The sequence below is a fragment of the Chiloscyllium plagiosum genome, unplaced genomic scaffold (assembly GCF_037043375.1).
Source record: "Chiloscyllium plagiosum isolate Xiang-an unplaced genomic scaffold, Cpla_swu_hap1 HiC_scaffold_40, whole genome shotgun sequence".
NCBI lineage: Eukaryota > Metazoa > Chordata > Chondrichthyes > Orectolobiformes > Hemiscylliidae > Chiloscyllium > Chiloscyllium plagiosum.
This window is the reverse complement of record NW_028270178.1, coordinates 41,613,484-41,630,473: the sequence shown is the minus strand read 5'-3', so window position 1 is coordinate 41,630,473 and position 16,990 is coordinate 41,613,484. Positions and strand designations below refer to the sequence as shown.

At 44.4% G+C, this 16,990-nt stretch overlaps 1 long non-coding RNA gene across 1 annotated transcript in view; it reads left to right on the top strand.

Moving 5' to 3' along the window:
• Positions 1–16,990, top strand: part of LOC148138485 (uncharacterized) — a 118,720-nt gene that overhangs the window by 38,172 nt on the left and 63,558 nt on the right. Inside the window, exon 5 of the long non-coding RNA XR_015753946.1 lies at positions 7,114–7,248. This is a non-coding gene — a long non-coding RNA (uncharacterized LOC148138485). The remainder of the gene's footprint in view (positions 1–7,113; positions 7,249–16,990) is intronic.

Here is a 16,990-nt window from a genome sequence, read left to right as displayed (position 1 = left end):
CCATTACGTGTATCAGTCCTGCTAAGATTTGCTTTCCCAAAATGCAGCACCTCGCATTTATCTGAATTAAACTCCATCTGCCAGTTAGCCCATTGGCCCATCTGGTCCAGATCCTGTTGTAACCTTCTTCGCTCTCCACTACACCTCCAATTTTGTTGTCATCTGTAAACTTATTAACTATACCACTTATGCTCACATCCAAATCATTTATGTAAATGACAAAAAGTAGAGGGCCCAGCACTGATCCTTGTGGGACTGCACTCGTCACAGGCCTCCAGTCTGAAAAACAACACTCCACCACCACCCTCCGTCTTCTACATTTGAGCCAGTTCTATATCCAAAGGGCTACTTCTCCCTGTATTCCATGAGATCTAACCTTGCTAATCAGTCTCCCATGGGAAACCTTGTCGAACGCCTTACTGAAGTCCATATGGATCACATCTATCACTCTGCCCTCCTCAATCTTCTTTGTTACTTCTTCAAAAACCTCAATCAAGTTTATGAGACACGATTTCCCATGCACAAAGCCATGTCCACTATTTCGAATCAATCCTTGCCTTTCCAAATACATGTGCATCTTGTCCCTCAGGATTCCCTCCAACAACTTGCCCACCACTGAGTTCAGGCTCACCGGTCTATAGTTCCCTAGCTTGTCTTTACCGTCCTTCTTAAACAGTGGCACCACTTTTGCCAACCTCCAGTCTTGTGGCACCTCACCTGCGACTATTGATGATACAAATATCTCAGCAAGAGGCCCAGCAATCACTTCTCTAGCTTCCCACAGACTTCTCTGGTACACCTGATCAGTTCCTGGGGATTTATCCACCTTTAATCGTTTCAAGACATCCAGCACTTCCTCCTCTGTAATCTGGACATTTTGCAAGATATCACCATCTATTTCCCTACAGTCTATATCTTCCATACGCTTTTCCACAGTAAATATTGATGCAAAATATTCATTTAGTATCTCCCCCATTTTCTGCAGCTCCACACAAAGGCCGCCTTGCTGATCTTTGTGGGGCCCTATTCTCTCCCCAGTTACCCTTTTTTCCTTAATATATTTATAAAAGGCCTTTGCATTCTCCTTATTCTATTTGTCAGACCTATCTCATGTCCAAGTTTTGCCCTCCTGATTTCCCTCTTAAGTATACTCCTACTTCCTTTATACTCTTCTAAGGATTCACTCGATCTATCCTGTCTATACCTGACATCTACTTCCTTCTTTTTGAACCAAACCCTCAATTTCTTTAGTCATCCAGAATTTCCAATACTTACCAGCCTTCCCTTTCACCCTGACAGGAACATACTTTCTCTGGACTCTTGTTATCTCATTTCTGAAGGCTTCCCATTTTCCAGCCATCCTTTTAGCTGCGAACAACTGGCTCCAAACAGCTTTCAAAAGTTCTTGCCTAATACCGTCAAAATTGGCCTTTCTCCAATTTAGAACATCAACTTTTAGATATGGTCTATCCTTTTCCATCACTATTTTAAAACAAATCTAATTATGGTGGCTGGCCCCAAAGTGCTCCCCCACTGACACCTCTGTCACCTGCCCTGCCTTATTTCCCAAGAGTAGGTCAAGTTTTGCACCTTCTCTGGTAGGTACATCCACATACTGAATCAGAAAATTGTCTCGTACACGTTTAAGAAATTCCTCTCCATCTAAACCTTTAACACTATGGCAGTCCAGTCAATGTTTGGAAAGTTAAAATCCCCTACCATACCTACCCTCTTATTCTTACAGATAGCTGAGATCTCCTTACAAGTTTGTTTGGCAATTTCCCTTTGACTATTGGGGGGGTCTGTAATATAATCCTAATAAGGTGATCATCCCTTTCTTAGTTCTCAGTTCCACCCAAATAACTTCCCTGGATGTATTTCTGGGAATATCCTCCCTCAGCACCGCTGTAATGCTATCCCTTATCAAAAAAGTCACTCTCCCTCCTCTCTTGCCTCCCTTGCTATCCTTCCTGTAGCATTTGTCTCCTGGACCATTAAGTTGCCAGTCCTGCCCATCCCTGAGTCATGTTTCTGTAATTGCTATGAGATCCAAGTCCCATGTTCCTAACCATGCCCTGAGTTAATCTGCCTTCCCTGTTAGGCCCCTTGCATTGAAATAAATGCAGTATAATTTATTAGCCCCACCTTTTCCCTGCTTGCCCTGACTGTTTGACTCACTTCTGTTCTCAGCTGTACCCGTCTCAGATCGAGCTCCCAAAATCCTCCCTGTGATTTTTATCATGTCCCATCCCTGCATTCCTCCAAATCCCTGTAAAGTCCTTCCATTCCTAAAACCTTCCCTGCACCTGTCACCTGTTCCAGCTTCCACAACCCTCCCTATCTCTGTAAGACACCACCCCCACCCCCACCCAGTCCCAGTTACTACAGCCCGCTGTATCACTAAATGCCAGTAGTCACTATAATATCAGAGTAAGGTGTGAAAGCAGGAATACTGTACTGGGTTAAATGATCAGTCGTGATCATATTGAATGGTGCGACCGACTCTGTGGTCAAATGGCCGATACCTGCTCTTCTTTCCTGTGCTTCTTTATAAGCTTACTATTTATATAACCTCCTTCATGTCCCCACAGCCCTCCCTATCTCCATAAACTCCTTCAGTCCCAACGACTCTTCCTATCAATGTAACCTGAATCATACCCTACAAACCTCCCTAACTCCATATCCCCTAAAAGGCCCCATGACCCTCCCTATCTCCATAATCTCATCCAGACCCGACGACCCTCCCATTCAATGTAACCTCCTTCAATCCCCACGATCCTCCTGATCTGTGCAACCTCCTTTAGGCCCAACAGCCCTGCAGATCTCTTTGGCCCCTTTCAGGCCCCACAGCACTCCCTATCTCCATAATGTTCTTCAGTCACCACTGCACTCTCTGTGTCCATAATCTCATACAGTCCCCACATCACTCCCTATCTCCATAATGTCCTTCAGTCTCCACGACCCTACTTATTTCCAAAACATCTATTGCCTGTTGAACCTGTAAGCTACCTTTTTCAGATAGATAAACACGAACTCCCATAACCCTTTCTGCTGCCAGTCTGAAACCAAACAGTGTTAACCTGATAGTAGGTCAGGATCTGAAATATGTTTGAAAGGATATGTCAATGAACAATAACTGGACCCTTAGAAACGCTTTTAATAAAAAGAGAATGTGTTTTTGAGCCTGTTGGATTTTATTATTATTGGTGAGAATATAAATGTCAGTATAGATACGGGTGTAGGAGTGGTTGTACCGAGGATGCGGTTTATTTGAATTTTCAGAAACCTTTACTCAAGTTTCAATAAGGGCTAAAGAGTAACTTGGTAGAGAATAGGGCCCCTTAACTGTCAGGAGGTGGATGAGATACTTGACAAAATAGCGTTGACAGAATTTACTATGCAGGAAGACATGGAAGCTCAAGAAGTTGGGGAAATAAATAGCGATGTCTTGGAAAGAATCCTCAACAGAGAAGAAAAAGTGCTGGAATCTTAAAACAAATAAAGATAGATCAATCCCCAGTCGCGTATTAGGTCAATCTGAGAATTTTGTGGGAATCTGGGGAAGAGATTGCAGTATCCCTTACAGAGATATTTATGTTATTAACAGACACAATGAGTTACTGGAAGACTGGAGGGTGGCTCATGTTGTTCCATCACTTGACGTCTGCAGGGAGCAGCCAGGAAATCACAGCCCAGTGAGCCAGTTACACGGAGCAGCACGGTGGCTCACTGGTTAGCACTGCTGCCTCACAGCACGAGGGACGCAATTTCAATTCCAGCCCTAGGCGACTGTCTGCGTGGAGTTTGCACATTCTCTCCAAGTCTGCGTGGGTTTCCGACAGGTGCGCCGGTTTCCACCCACAGCCCAAAGATGTGCTGGTTAGGTGAATCAGCCATGCGTTGTTCAAGAAAGGGAATAGAGATAATCCTGGGATTCACAGACCTGTCAGTCTTCTGATGTGATGTGCAGATTATTGGAGAGGACTCTGAGATCAAGGATTTATGATTCCTTGGAAAACCATAGTTTGATGAGCGGAAGTCATCATGGCTTTGTAAGGGACAGGTCATGCCTCACAAATCTTATTGAATCCTTTGAGAATGTGACAAAACACATTTATGGCTCATTGAGAAAGTACAGAGCATGGGATACAGGGAAACCTGCCTGTCTGGATACAGAATTCCTGGCCCATAGAAGAGAGAGGGTGATGACAGATGGAAATCATTCAGCCTGGAGCTCAGTGACCAGTGGTTTTCTGCAGGGAGAGGTCAAAAAATCTCTGCTCTTTGTGACTTTATGAATGACTTGGATGTGTGAGTGGAAGAGTGGGTAAGTTAGTTTGCCAATGACACGAAGGTTGGTGGAGTGGTGAATAGTGTGGATGTCTGCTGGAGGTTGCAATGGGACATTGACAGGATGTAGAGCTTGGCTGAGAAGTGGCAGATGAAGTCAAATCTGGAAAAGTATGAAATGATGCATTTTGGAAGGTGAGACTTGAATGCAGAATACAGGGGTAAAGGCAGAATACTGAATAGTGTGGAGGAACAGATGGATCTTGGATTTCATGACCTGAGATCCATCAAATTTGCGACCAAGCTGATAGTGTTGTTAAGAAAGAATATGTTGTATTGGCTTTCATTAGCTGGGGGATTGAGTTTTAAAGCCATGAGGTTATGCTGCAGCTCTATACAGCCCTGTTTAGACCCTGATTAGAATACTGTGTTCAGTTTTGATCCCTTCATTACAGGAAGGATGTGGAAGCTTTAGAGAGGGTAAAGAGGAGGTTTACTCGGATGCTACCTGGACTGGAGAGCATGTCTTATGAAGAAAGGTTGAGGGAGCTAAGGCTTTTCTCATTGGAGTGAAGAAAAGTGTGCTGTGACTAGATAGAGGTGAACAAGATGGTGTGAGGCAAAGATAGAGTGAACAGTGAGACACCTCTTTATCCCATGGCATACATGGTACAAGGGGGCATAATTGTAAGGTGATTGGAGGATGGGTAAGGGGAGATTTCAGATGTAGGTTCTTTACACAGAGAGTGGTGGGTGGGTGTAACAGGACATTTGAACAGACTCGTGGATTTGGTTTCCTGGTAAGTAAGTTTTTTGGGTGACACTGAAATTGTTGGTAAAGTGGACAGTGAAGAAGGTTATATATGATACAACAGGACGAATAGTACACTGGGATAGTGGGCTGAAGAATAGCAGATGGAGTTTAATTAGATAAATGTGAAGTGTTCCATTTTGGTGAAACAAACCAGGGTGGGACCTGTATAGTTAATGTTCGGGTCCTGGGTAGTGTTGTCAGTCAGAGACCCAGGGATGCAGGTAGACAGTTCTCTGAAAGTGGAGTCACAGGTAGACAGGCTGGTGAAGCAGGCGTTTGGGGTGGTTACCTTCATTGGGGAGAGCATTAAAGGTAGGAGTTGGGATGTCATGTTGTATTTGTAAAAGACATTGGTGGGGCCACCATAAAAACATTGTTGATCAGTGGGAAGTACTCATCTGGTTCACTTACGTTCTTGAAGGAAGAACATCTAACATTCTAACCTGGTCTGGCCTGCATGTGACACAGACCCACAGCAATATGGCTGACTCTGAGCTATCCTCTGGGTAATTAGCAATGGGGCAAAGAATGTTGGTCCAATCAGTGACACCCACATCCCATGAATGAATAAATAAAAAATACATGTATCCCTCCCTACCTCTGCAAACCTCTCCAGCTGCAGCAATCCGTACTGGCTTTGTAACACCGTTCAGACCCTGACCCCTCTCTGTAACACTCTCACCACCTCCAGCACCTTCAGCTCTCCCAGTTCCTTTTGTGACATAAAACCTTGACAATTATTCCCTCTTCCATCTGACTTCCTCCTGCGAGCAGACCCTTTGCAATCTCTTTAAAACTTACTCCTAAAACATTCTCTCACTTCAGGATTTTAAGTACTTTTTGGTGATCCTCCAAGCCCGATAATCTAATATGATCCTTTTTACTTGAGTGAGGGACCGATGGAGATTTCTTGCTGAGAATTTGTCTGTTTCAATGGAACATCCTTTTGTTGAGTGTTTTACACTGCTCCTTCAGTTGTTTTCCACTGTTCATTGACAGGCACATATTTCAGTCTGTTTCGCCTGTTTACCTTGGTCAGTTCTCCTCTCAAACCCATATTATTGGTTATTTTTGTTTCTAGTTGTACCTTGTCCTTTCTGTGATTCACTTTAAAACTTTATATTTCTTTAAACTGCACTTTATCACAATTTCGCAGAGGATCTCTCCAGGTGACATTACTCATTCACGAAGTTTCATCACACAATGGTCGCTCTGAGATAGCACTCCTGCCTCACAGAACCAGGGTCCCAGGTTCGATTCCAACCCCAGGCGACTGTGTGGATTTTGCACATTCTCCCCGTGTCTGCGTGAATTGCCTCCGGATTTTCCGGTCAGACGAATTGGCCATGCTAAATTGCCCATAATGATAAGTGTATTAGGTCGAGGGAGAAGGGTCTGAGTGGGTTACTCCTCGGAGGGATGGCGTGGACTGGTTGGGTTGAAAGACCTGTTTCCACACTGTATGGAATCTAATCTAAGGGATTGTGATTTTTGTACATCAGTAATGGTTTCATATTTGTTTATGGATTGTTAATTGCTATTTTTAAAATTACTGATTTTAAATTACACCATATCTTATAATGGGATTCAAACTTGCCTCCCCTGAGCATTAGCTGAGGTTTTGGACAAATGCCCTAACAATAATGTTACTAGGCCTTCACTTCACCTGCTCACTGGTTGCTCATCCCTGAGTACTGATACATGAAGCTCAACCCATTCTTCCAACATGATTGTGTGATCCTGAAGTCTTCCAGCACTCTGGTGATATCACGCAGTCTCTCTCCATGTGGTATCCCTCACTGTGTGAGTCTAATTGCTGCCTCTGTCAGTGTTTCTCACTCTTGCAGCTACACCAGATCCTGAGCCAACAGAATTCTCCACTCCAGAGAGACCCAACAGCACAGACTGGAGTTTTTCAGATATCTGTGGGGCTCATTTCCATTCACCTTGTGTAACTCTCACTGCATCAGTCTAATTTCCCATTCTGTCTATTTCTCTGTCTCCTGTAGGTACTCAGGAAGTTGCTGACTCGATAGTCTTCCCAACCGCTGTGTGTCTCATCCATTACCTCATTGAAGATGGTTGGTCAGCCAGAGATACAAAGGGAAGGGAGATCTGGAACCTTCAATAAATCCTGGAGTGAGGTAAGATCACTCACAGTGCACAGGGCAGGGAGCAATGAGAGGGCTCCAAGCATCGGCTAACAAGACATGATATAGATACAGTGCTGGAGGGGAGCACAGTATAGACACACCCCATGCTCAATCACCACATCTACTTTAACCTATGTTGCACTGAGACAGCATCGGGAGTTCAGAGTTATCAATCCAGGCCTGCGCTGTCTTAGTGAGCAGCAGGACAACAGAGGTTAAAGTAGGCCTCCGACGAGAGGTTGGGAATGCTGCTTGGGATCTTTCTGTTCTGTCCCTCCAACACTGTACTAAGACTCACTACTCTGCAACACTGTATCTGTGGCATGGCTTGTACACCAGTGTCTTCAGTCATTTTTAACTCCTATAACAGTAGTTGTCCCTGTAACCTGCTCCATTCCCAATAGTCCATTCACATATTTGAGACGTACTGCATTCCAGACTACCATCCCTATCGCTGTAACTTGCTTCAGTGTCGACAACATGCTTTATTTCGGTACTGTAATCCACTTTAACTGGATACAGAGTGATACAGCATGGAAACAGAACCTGTGGTCCAACTCCTCAATGCTGCCCATGTTACCTAAACTGAACGAGTCTCATTTGCCTGCGTTTGGCCCTTATCTCTTCAAACCTTCTCCTCTCAATATACCTCCCCAAATGTCTTTTCCATGCTGTAATTGTTCTTGTTTCTCCCATGTGCCCCTGGCAATCCGTTCCGTCTATGCACCATCCTCTGTAGATAATGTTCCACCTCAGCTCCCTCTTTAAATCTTTGCTCTCTCACCTCCCGTTTTTCTCCTCTAGTTTTGGACTCACCTACCCTTGGTTATTCACCATTCTTAGGGTCACCCCGTGGCCTCCTCTGCCCAAGGGAAATATTTAGGACAATGTTACAAATATCTCCAACGTATGTAACAAAGTGCTGGCCAATGTCGGCAAATGTGCCAAATGTCGCTTTCCCCACCCTGTCCACCTGGTACGCCACTTCCGAGGAACAATGTAACTTGCACCCCCTGGTCTCTCTCTCTCTCTCTCTCTTGTTCGACAACCCTGGCCAGAGCCCTTCCATTAACTGTGTTAGTCCTCCATAGTTTGTCTTAACAAAATCCAACACCTGAATTAAACTCCATCTTTCATTCCTTGGTTCACTGGCCCAGTTGGTCAAGATCCCCTTTGATAACCGTATTTAGATTAGATTAGATTAGATTACTTACAGTGTGGAAACAGGCCCTTCAGCCCAACAAGTCCACACCGCCCCGCCGAAGCGCAACCCACCCATACCCCTACATTTACCCCTTACCTAACACTAAGGGCAATTTAGCATGACCAATTCACCTTACCTGCACATCTTTTGGACTGTGGGAGGAGACCGGAGCACCCGGAGAAAACCCACGCAGACACGGTGAGAACGTGCAAACTCCACACAGTCAGTCGCCTGAGGCGGGAATTGAACCCGCGTCTCTGGCGCTGTCAGGCAGCAGTGCTAACCACTGTGCCACCGTGCCGCCCACTACACCATTAATTTGATCATCGACAAACTTTCGCACAATCACTCCTATATTTTCAACCAAATTGTTTATGTAGATGATGCACATCAATGGACCCAGCCCTGATCCTTTCTTCAATAATGGAATAAAACCATATTCTTGTCATAGAGCCATACAGCATGGAAACTGATGCTTCAGTTGATACCCAACATAATCTAAAACTAAACTCTTCCCAGCTGCCTGTTGCTGGCCCACATCACTCCAACCCTTCCCTCTTCACCTGTTTATCCAAATATCTTTTAAGCATTGTAATTGTACCCACATCAACCCCTTTCTCAGGAAGTTCATTCCACATTCAAACCACCCTCGGTGTAGCAAATTGCCCCATATCTTTTTTTTTAACATCTCTCTCCTCTAACCTTAAAAACGTGGCCCCTCCTCTTGAGATTCCCCCATCCTGAGGAAAAGGCAACTACCATTAAATCGATCTATATACCTCATTTTTTTTTCATAAATCTTTATCCCGTCATGTCTCAACCTCCAGGCTCCAGTGAAGAAAGACTCAGCCTATCCAGCCATTTTTCAGAACTCAAGCCGTCATTACCCAGCAATATCCTGGTAAATCTCTTCTGAATGCCCTGCAGCTTAATAATATCCTCCCTGTTAAGTGGGCGACCAGAAGTGGACAGAGTATTGCAGAACAGGCCTCACAAATGTCTGTGCAATCTCAACATGACGTCCCAAATCCTCCACTCAATGGACTGAGCAATAGTCAGGCGTGCGAAGCACTGTCCTATCCATCCTGTGATGCAAGCTTCAAGATTTATGTACCTGAACCCGGAGGTCCCTCTGCTCTAAAACACTAACCGAGGCCCGAACATTAATTGTATAAGCTCTACCCTTGTTTGTTTTACAAAATGCATTATCTCGTATTTATTCAGATTGAATTCCATCTCTAGTTTTTCAGCCCATTCACTCCCTTCATCAAGATCCCTTTGTAATCTCAGAAAACCTCCTTCACTGTCCATGATGCCACCCTCCAGCCTGCCAGCCCATCACACATGGCTGTCAGTAGTACACATACCTTTGCTAGGGTCTCCACAATTTCTTCCCTAGCATCCCACAGTGTCCTGTGATACACTTAATCAAGTTCTGGGACTTGCCATAGCTTTGTGTTTTAAAACCTCCAGCACCTCCTCTTCTATAACATGCACTCTTTTCAAGTCATAGAGATATACAGCATAGAAACAGACCCTTCGGTCCCCAACTCGTCCAGGCTTACCAGAAGATCTAAATAAATCCATTCCCTTTTCCAGCATTTGGCCCATATACGTCTACACCCTTTTAGATTAGATTACTTACAGATTAGATTAGATTACATACAGTGTGGAAACAGGCCCTTCGGCCCAACAAGTCCACACCGATCCGCCGAAGCGTAACCCACCCATTCCCCTGCATTTACCCCTTTACCTAACACTACGGGCAATTTAACATGGCCAGTTCACCTGACGTGCACATCTTTGGACTGTGGGAGGAAACCGGAGCACCCGGAGGAAACCCACACAGACACGGGGAGAACGTGCAACCTTCACACAGTCAGTCGCCTGAGGTGGGAATTGAACCCGGATTTCTGGCGCTGAGGCAGCAGTACTAACCACTGTGCCACCATGCCGCCCACCCTTACTATTCAGATGCCCATCCAGACACCTTTTAAATGTTGTAATTGCATCAGTCTCCATTACTTTCTCTCTCAGCTCATTCCATACACACATCACCATGTGTGTGAAGAAGCTGTCCCTTCAGTCCCTCTGTAAACCATTCACCCCTAACCTTAAACTTATGCCCTCTAGTTTTGGACTCCATAACTTCTGGGAAAAGGCCTTGAATGCTTACCCTATCCATACCACTCATGTTCATATAAACCTCAGTAAGGTCATCCCTCCGTCTCCAATTCTCCAGTGACAGTAACCCCAGCTTATTCAGCAACAACCCGGGCAATATCTTGTTAATCTTTTCTGAGCCCTTTCAAGTTTCACAATATCCTTCCTGTAGCAGAGAGACTGGATTTGCAGAGTACTCCAATTGTGGTCTAACGTATTACTCTTGTTCCCTGAGTTCCCCAGTCTTTCTCCACAGTAAGTTCTGGAGTGAAAAAAATGTTTAGGATCTTAGCAAATATCCTGCAGTTCCACACATCGATGGCCTCATTGATCTTTAATGGACACTATTTTGTCCTGAGTTACTTATGCACTCTTAATATACTGATACAATCACTTTTGGATTCCCCTTTCCTTCTCCTTTCCTGTGTTCTACTCAAAGTGTATTCCTACAGCCCCTGTATATCCTCAGGGATTCCCTTGATCCAGCTGGCTTTTCCATGACATGTGGCCCCTTTTCCTTGACCAGACCCTTAATAGACAGCCAGTGTTCCCGAATGCTGTCAGCATTGAGTTGCACACAAACAGGAACATGCTGGCGCTGATCGATCAGTTTATTTCACTTTTAAAATATTCTCACTTGCCAAACTTCCCTTTCCCTGTAAATAATTCCCTTCCCCAATCCCATTTTGAAAGTTCCTGGCTAATACGATCAAGATTGGTCAGGCCCCATTTTATAACTTGCACTTGTGGACCAGGCCTGTCCTTTTCCAAAGCTGTTTTCAAACTACTAGAACTGTGGTCACTTTGGCAAAACGCTTTCCCACTCACATCTCAGTCCCTTTCCCTACCTTGATTCCCAAGTGGAGGTCAGGTTTTGCCCCTTTCTCTTTTCAGTCCATTTACATATTGATTGGGAGTTTTCTGGAACACAATTACCAAATTCCTCCCTTGCAAACCCTGAACACTGGCACTCCCAGTCTAGGTTTGGAAAGTTCACAAACCCTATCATAACAGCCTTATTATTATGGTTGATATTTAAGATGTCCCGACATATTTGTTCCTCAGTCTGCCACAGATTATTTGGGGTCAGCAGTCCGATCGTATCAAAGTGATGACCCATTTTTATTTCACCCCACCATGATATAGGTCCCTCTCCTGCTCCCAGTTGAGGTGCCTTTCCCACCCTGTCTCCCTGTGCTGACACCTTCAGGGATCTATGGACTTGTCCACCAAGGTCCCTGTATTCCTCAGTACTCCGCAAGGTCCTACCGTTCATTATGTCTGTTTTTCGCTTATCGTACCTCCCACAGAGTATTACCTCACTTCGATCAGAACTAAACTCTGCTTAGATTATCATCCGATTGACATCGGACTGCAGACGGAGACCATCCCCCTCACTGTGAACAACACCCTCACCTTTCATGTCATCTGCAAACCGACTAATGATACCTTCTGCTTTCACATCAAGTCATTAATGTTCAATGGTTCCAGGACAGATCCCTGTGGTACACCAGCTGGTGAAAGTATGCTCTCCACCAATTTTGCATACAATTTGCCGACTTATCTTGGAACCCAATTCTTTTGGACCAGCCTTCCATTTTGCATCTTGTCAAAGGACTTATTCAAGTCCATGTAAACCACATCATCTGCGCAGCCCTCATCAATATACTTAAGCACAATTTCAAAAAAAACTGAACTGAATTCCTCAGACAGTATCTTCCTCTGCCAAATCCGTGATGACTAAACCGAGTCGATCCTTACCTTTGCAAGTGTTGATTCATCCTCACAATTGTTTCCAATAATGACCCTTCCCCTGCTGTGAGGCTATGTGCTCTGTAATTACCTGGCCTACCCCTGCTGCCCTTCTTGAACAAAGGAACCACATTAGCGATCCTCCAGTCATTCAACACTTCACCTGTGCCCAGCAAAGTATTAGATATATCCACCAGGGCCCCAACAATCTCTGGATAATTAGCATGGGGTCAAAGAATGCTGGTCCAGGCAGTGACACCCACATCCCATGAATGAATAAATAAAAATACATATGTCCCTCCCTACCTCTGCAAACCCCTCCAGCTGCAGCAATCCGTACTGGCTTTGTTACACCGTTCAGGCCCTGACCACTCTCAGTAACACTCTCACCACCTCCAGCACCTTCATCTTTTCCTGTTCCTATCGTGTCAATAAACCCTGACAACGATTCCCCTTCCCACTGCCCTCCTCCTGCTAGCAGACCCATTGCAATCCCTTTAAAACTTACTCCTAAAACTCTCTCACTTCAGAATTTTAAGTACTTTGTGGTGATCTTCTCAGCCTCATAATCTAATATGATCCATTTTGTCCTGAGTGAGGGACTGGTGGGGATTTCTTGCTGAGTTGTTATCTGTTTCAGTGTAATGTCCTTTTGTTGAGTGTTTTACACTGTTCCTTCAAATGTTTTCACTGTTCATTTCCAGACACGTATTTCAGCCTGTTTAGCCTGTTAACCTTGGTCAGTTCTCCTCTCAAACCCATGTAATTGGCTATTTTTGTTTCTAGTTGTCCTTTCTGTGATTCACTTTAAAACTTTATATTTCTTTAAACTGCACTTTATCACAATTTCCCAGAGGATCTCTCCAGGTGACATTACTCATTCACTAAGTTTCATCACACAACAGTCGCTCAGAGACAGTTATGTCCCTCGCCAGTTGCACAATGTGTTATTCTAAGAAACACTGAAAAAAACTCTCTGAACTCCTCTTCCAATATCACTGTTGTCAGTGTGATTGTCCCAGACTTTGCGAATATTGACATTTCACTAAATGTTCACCATGCCTGTATTAAAAATTCCAATGAATTTCTATTTATTGCAGTGACGAGCTATGAAATGCTGTTCGGTGGTCTAAAACTGTTCTGCTGCTTGTGTCCTTGGCAAGTAGTAGCCAGTATTTACATTCAGACTGACCCTACTTCATGATCTGATGCCAAATGCTTTCTCTGTAATGCCTTTCTTACCCATTATTGTTAGTGTCGTCCATTTTGCCTAAATTTGCACAAGGTTGTGAACCATTGAATATTTATGTCCCACCTTTTGTTCGCCCTGTAACCACATCTCTCTGGTGTCTAAATCCCTTTTATCTCTGTGTCACAAATCCATCTACCTTGTTGCAGAGACTTTGTCCATTAATAAAAAAAACATAATGTACTCGTTCCCACAATTTCCTGTCACAAATGGATTTGCTGATCTACAGTTTTAATTAAAATTTTGTCCCATCCTGTTCCCTTCTGTTGTCTTCGGTCACATTCCCATGCTGCTCCGATGCTTCACCTTTTCTCTTTGGACTTGTAAAGCTCCTTTCACCTGAAGCCTGTCCCTGCATCCTCTGTCAGTTTAAAGCCCTGTCCATAAATCTACCGACGTGATTGGCCAGGACATTGGTCACAGCACAGTTCCAGTGGAACAATCTGAATGGATTTTTTTAAAAATCAGGTGTGGGATATGGGTGTCTCTGGCTGACCAGCCTTTATTGCCCATCCCTTTCTGCCCTTGAGCTAAGCAGCTGGCTCGCCCATTTCACAGAGTAATTGAGAGGCAAACACTTTGCTGTGGGTATGTTGTGCAGACCACATGAGAGTGAACTGCTGTCCTTCTCTGAAGGTCAAGTGTTTGGATTTTTAATCAATACTTTTTTATGAATTGTTAATTCCAATTTTTAAAACATATATTCATTTAAAATTCCACATGGTTAGAAGTTAGAAAGAAGAAGGGGACCGGTCACTTTGATGGGACTGTATTGTAGACTGTTGTAGCCCCAACAGATACCAGAGGAACAGCTGTGTAGAGAGATTGCAGATAACTATAGGAATAATAGAGGAGTGCAGGCTGGAGATTTTAATATTCCCTGTATTGACTGGACCAGCCAGAGTATAAAAGATCTGGAAGGAAAGCAATTTTTCAAATGTGTCCAAGGAAGGTTCCTAAATCAATATGCAGAGGGCCCTACCCTACTCAGGCAGGTGCAACACTTCTTCCCCTCCGAAAACGAGATCGCGCAAGTGACTGAAGTGTCATTCGGAGAGCACTTTGGGTCCAGTGCCCACAACTGTCTTCGTTTTAACATAGTAATGTAGAAAGATCAGCAGGTCCACAGACTGAAGAAGAAAGTTGGAACAGGGCCAGGTTTGGGACCATTCTGCAGGATCTGGCCAGGGTCAATGCTATGAACTTAAAATTGCACAACGCCCAGTTATAATCCAACTCGCTTTGGAAGCGCTGGTGATCACTGAAACAGATGAAAGGCTTCAACTAAATTTGTTTGATACTATATTCCATGACACTGCCATCCTGTTGCTGTAAATTCTGTACCTTAGGATTGTGCTCCACAACCACCTGATGAAGAAGCAGTGTTCTGACAGCTAGTGCTTTCAAATAAACCGGTTGGACTGGAACCGAATGTCGGGTGATTTTTAACTTTGTCCACCCCCAGTCCAACACCAGCACCTTCATATTATGGTTCCAATCGAGGGTAAGTCTGTTTGAAGGAAAAGGAACAACTGGCAAATGGGAGGCTTTTCAAAGTGTGATCTCAAGAATCCAGGACCAGTATGCTCCATTGGGATAAAGGGAAAAGCTGGCAGGGTTAGGGATCCTTAGCTGATTTGGGATAATAAGGCTCTGGTCTTGAAATGAAACTACATGCATTGGGTTTAAGCTTTCTGACCTACATAAACTCTTCTATTCTTAAAGACACGATCAATCTGTGGATACCTTATGATCCTCTCAGTCCCCGTAACACTCCCAATCTGCAGAAGTCATTCCAATGCCTGTGACTCTTCCGATCCAGTTCCTATAAGACCCTCTATCTATGTGATATATTTTCATTGCCAGTACCCACCCTGTCAATGCAAGCTCCTCCAGTGTCTCCATCCATCTACTCATTTCCATAACGTTCTCCAGCTCTTACATGTGTAAACATCACCCTCCCCTACAACCCTTCCCACTCTGACCCAACTCCAGGAGGTTACTAATGCTCCCTAATCTGTGAAACTGTCTCCAACCAAAATTGTTGTCTTTAATCACTTGGAAAATCTGTATGATTCCACACTTTCCATGTCAAAATAACCTGCAGAACCTAAGCCTTCCTGTATCTATAACATCTTCACGACTACCGTCCACATGTGTATTTGTTTTTCAAATCTGTACAACCCACTTTAGCCCTGTAATCTGCTCCATTCACCTGAAACATTCCTGTCTGTGTAAAACACCCCATCTTTATCCCTGTAAACTGATCCATTCCTCCCAAACTCCCATCTCCATGAACGCCTGTAGGCCCGACAGCTCTCCACATTTCTGTAACACCCTGTGGCTCTATGCTCCTCCCTCCCTGTGAAAACACCTCCAGTCCCCACAATTCTCGCAGTCTGGTCATCTGCTCCAGATCAGACCATTGCTGTCTCTGTTACCTCATACAACCTTAGTACCGCCTCCTATTTGTGTCACTTCATTCAGATCGCATCCTCTCCTGCTTCCCGGAACCTCTTGTTGCCATCATAACCCTTGCTATTTAGAACATGGAATAGCACATTCCAGTACAAGCCCTTCCGCCCTCAATATTGTGCTGACCTATTATCCTACTCTGAAGATGAAACGAACCTACATACCTTACATATTACTATCATTGATGTGCCTATCCAAGAGTTGCTTAGATGTCTGTAATGTGTCTGAATCTACTACCATGGCTGGCAGTCCGTTCCACGCACTCACCACACTCTGTGTAAATAACATACCAGTCCCTTCCATGCCGACAGGATATCCCAACCCAATCTAGTCCTACCTGCCAGCACCTGGCCCATATCCCTCTGATATCTAAGCTAAACCTTCCGCCAATTACCTTAAACTTATGTCCCCTTGTGATAGCCATTTCGCCATGGGAAGTTGTCTCTGGTTATCCACTCTATCTATGCCTCTCCTTCCCTTGTCCACCTCTATCAAGTCACCATTCTTCCTCCTTCGCTCTGATCAGAAAAGCCCTAGCTTCCACAACCTACCTTCTATGGGCATGCCCTCCAGTCCAGGCAGCATCCTGCTAAATCTCCTCTACAATGTTTTTAAAGCTTCCACGTCCTCCCTATAATGAAGCGAACTGAACTGTTCACAATATTCGAAGTGTGGTCTAACTGGGGTTCTGCAGAGCTGCAGCAAAATCTCACATCTCTTAAACTCAATCCCCTTGCTAATGAAAGCCAACACACCATCCTGCACACTGATAAGAATTCTGCCTTTAATCACGTAAAGGTTTTCTGCAGAATCCTCTAATCTAAAACTACCCCTATCTTTGTAAGTTCCTCCAGTCCCAACAACACTCAGAAACTGTGAAACCGCCTAAA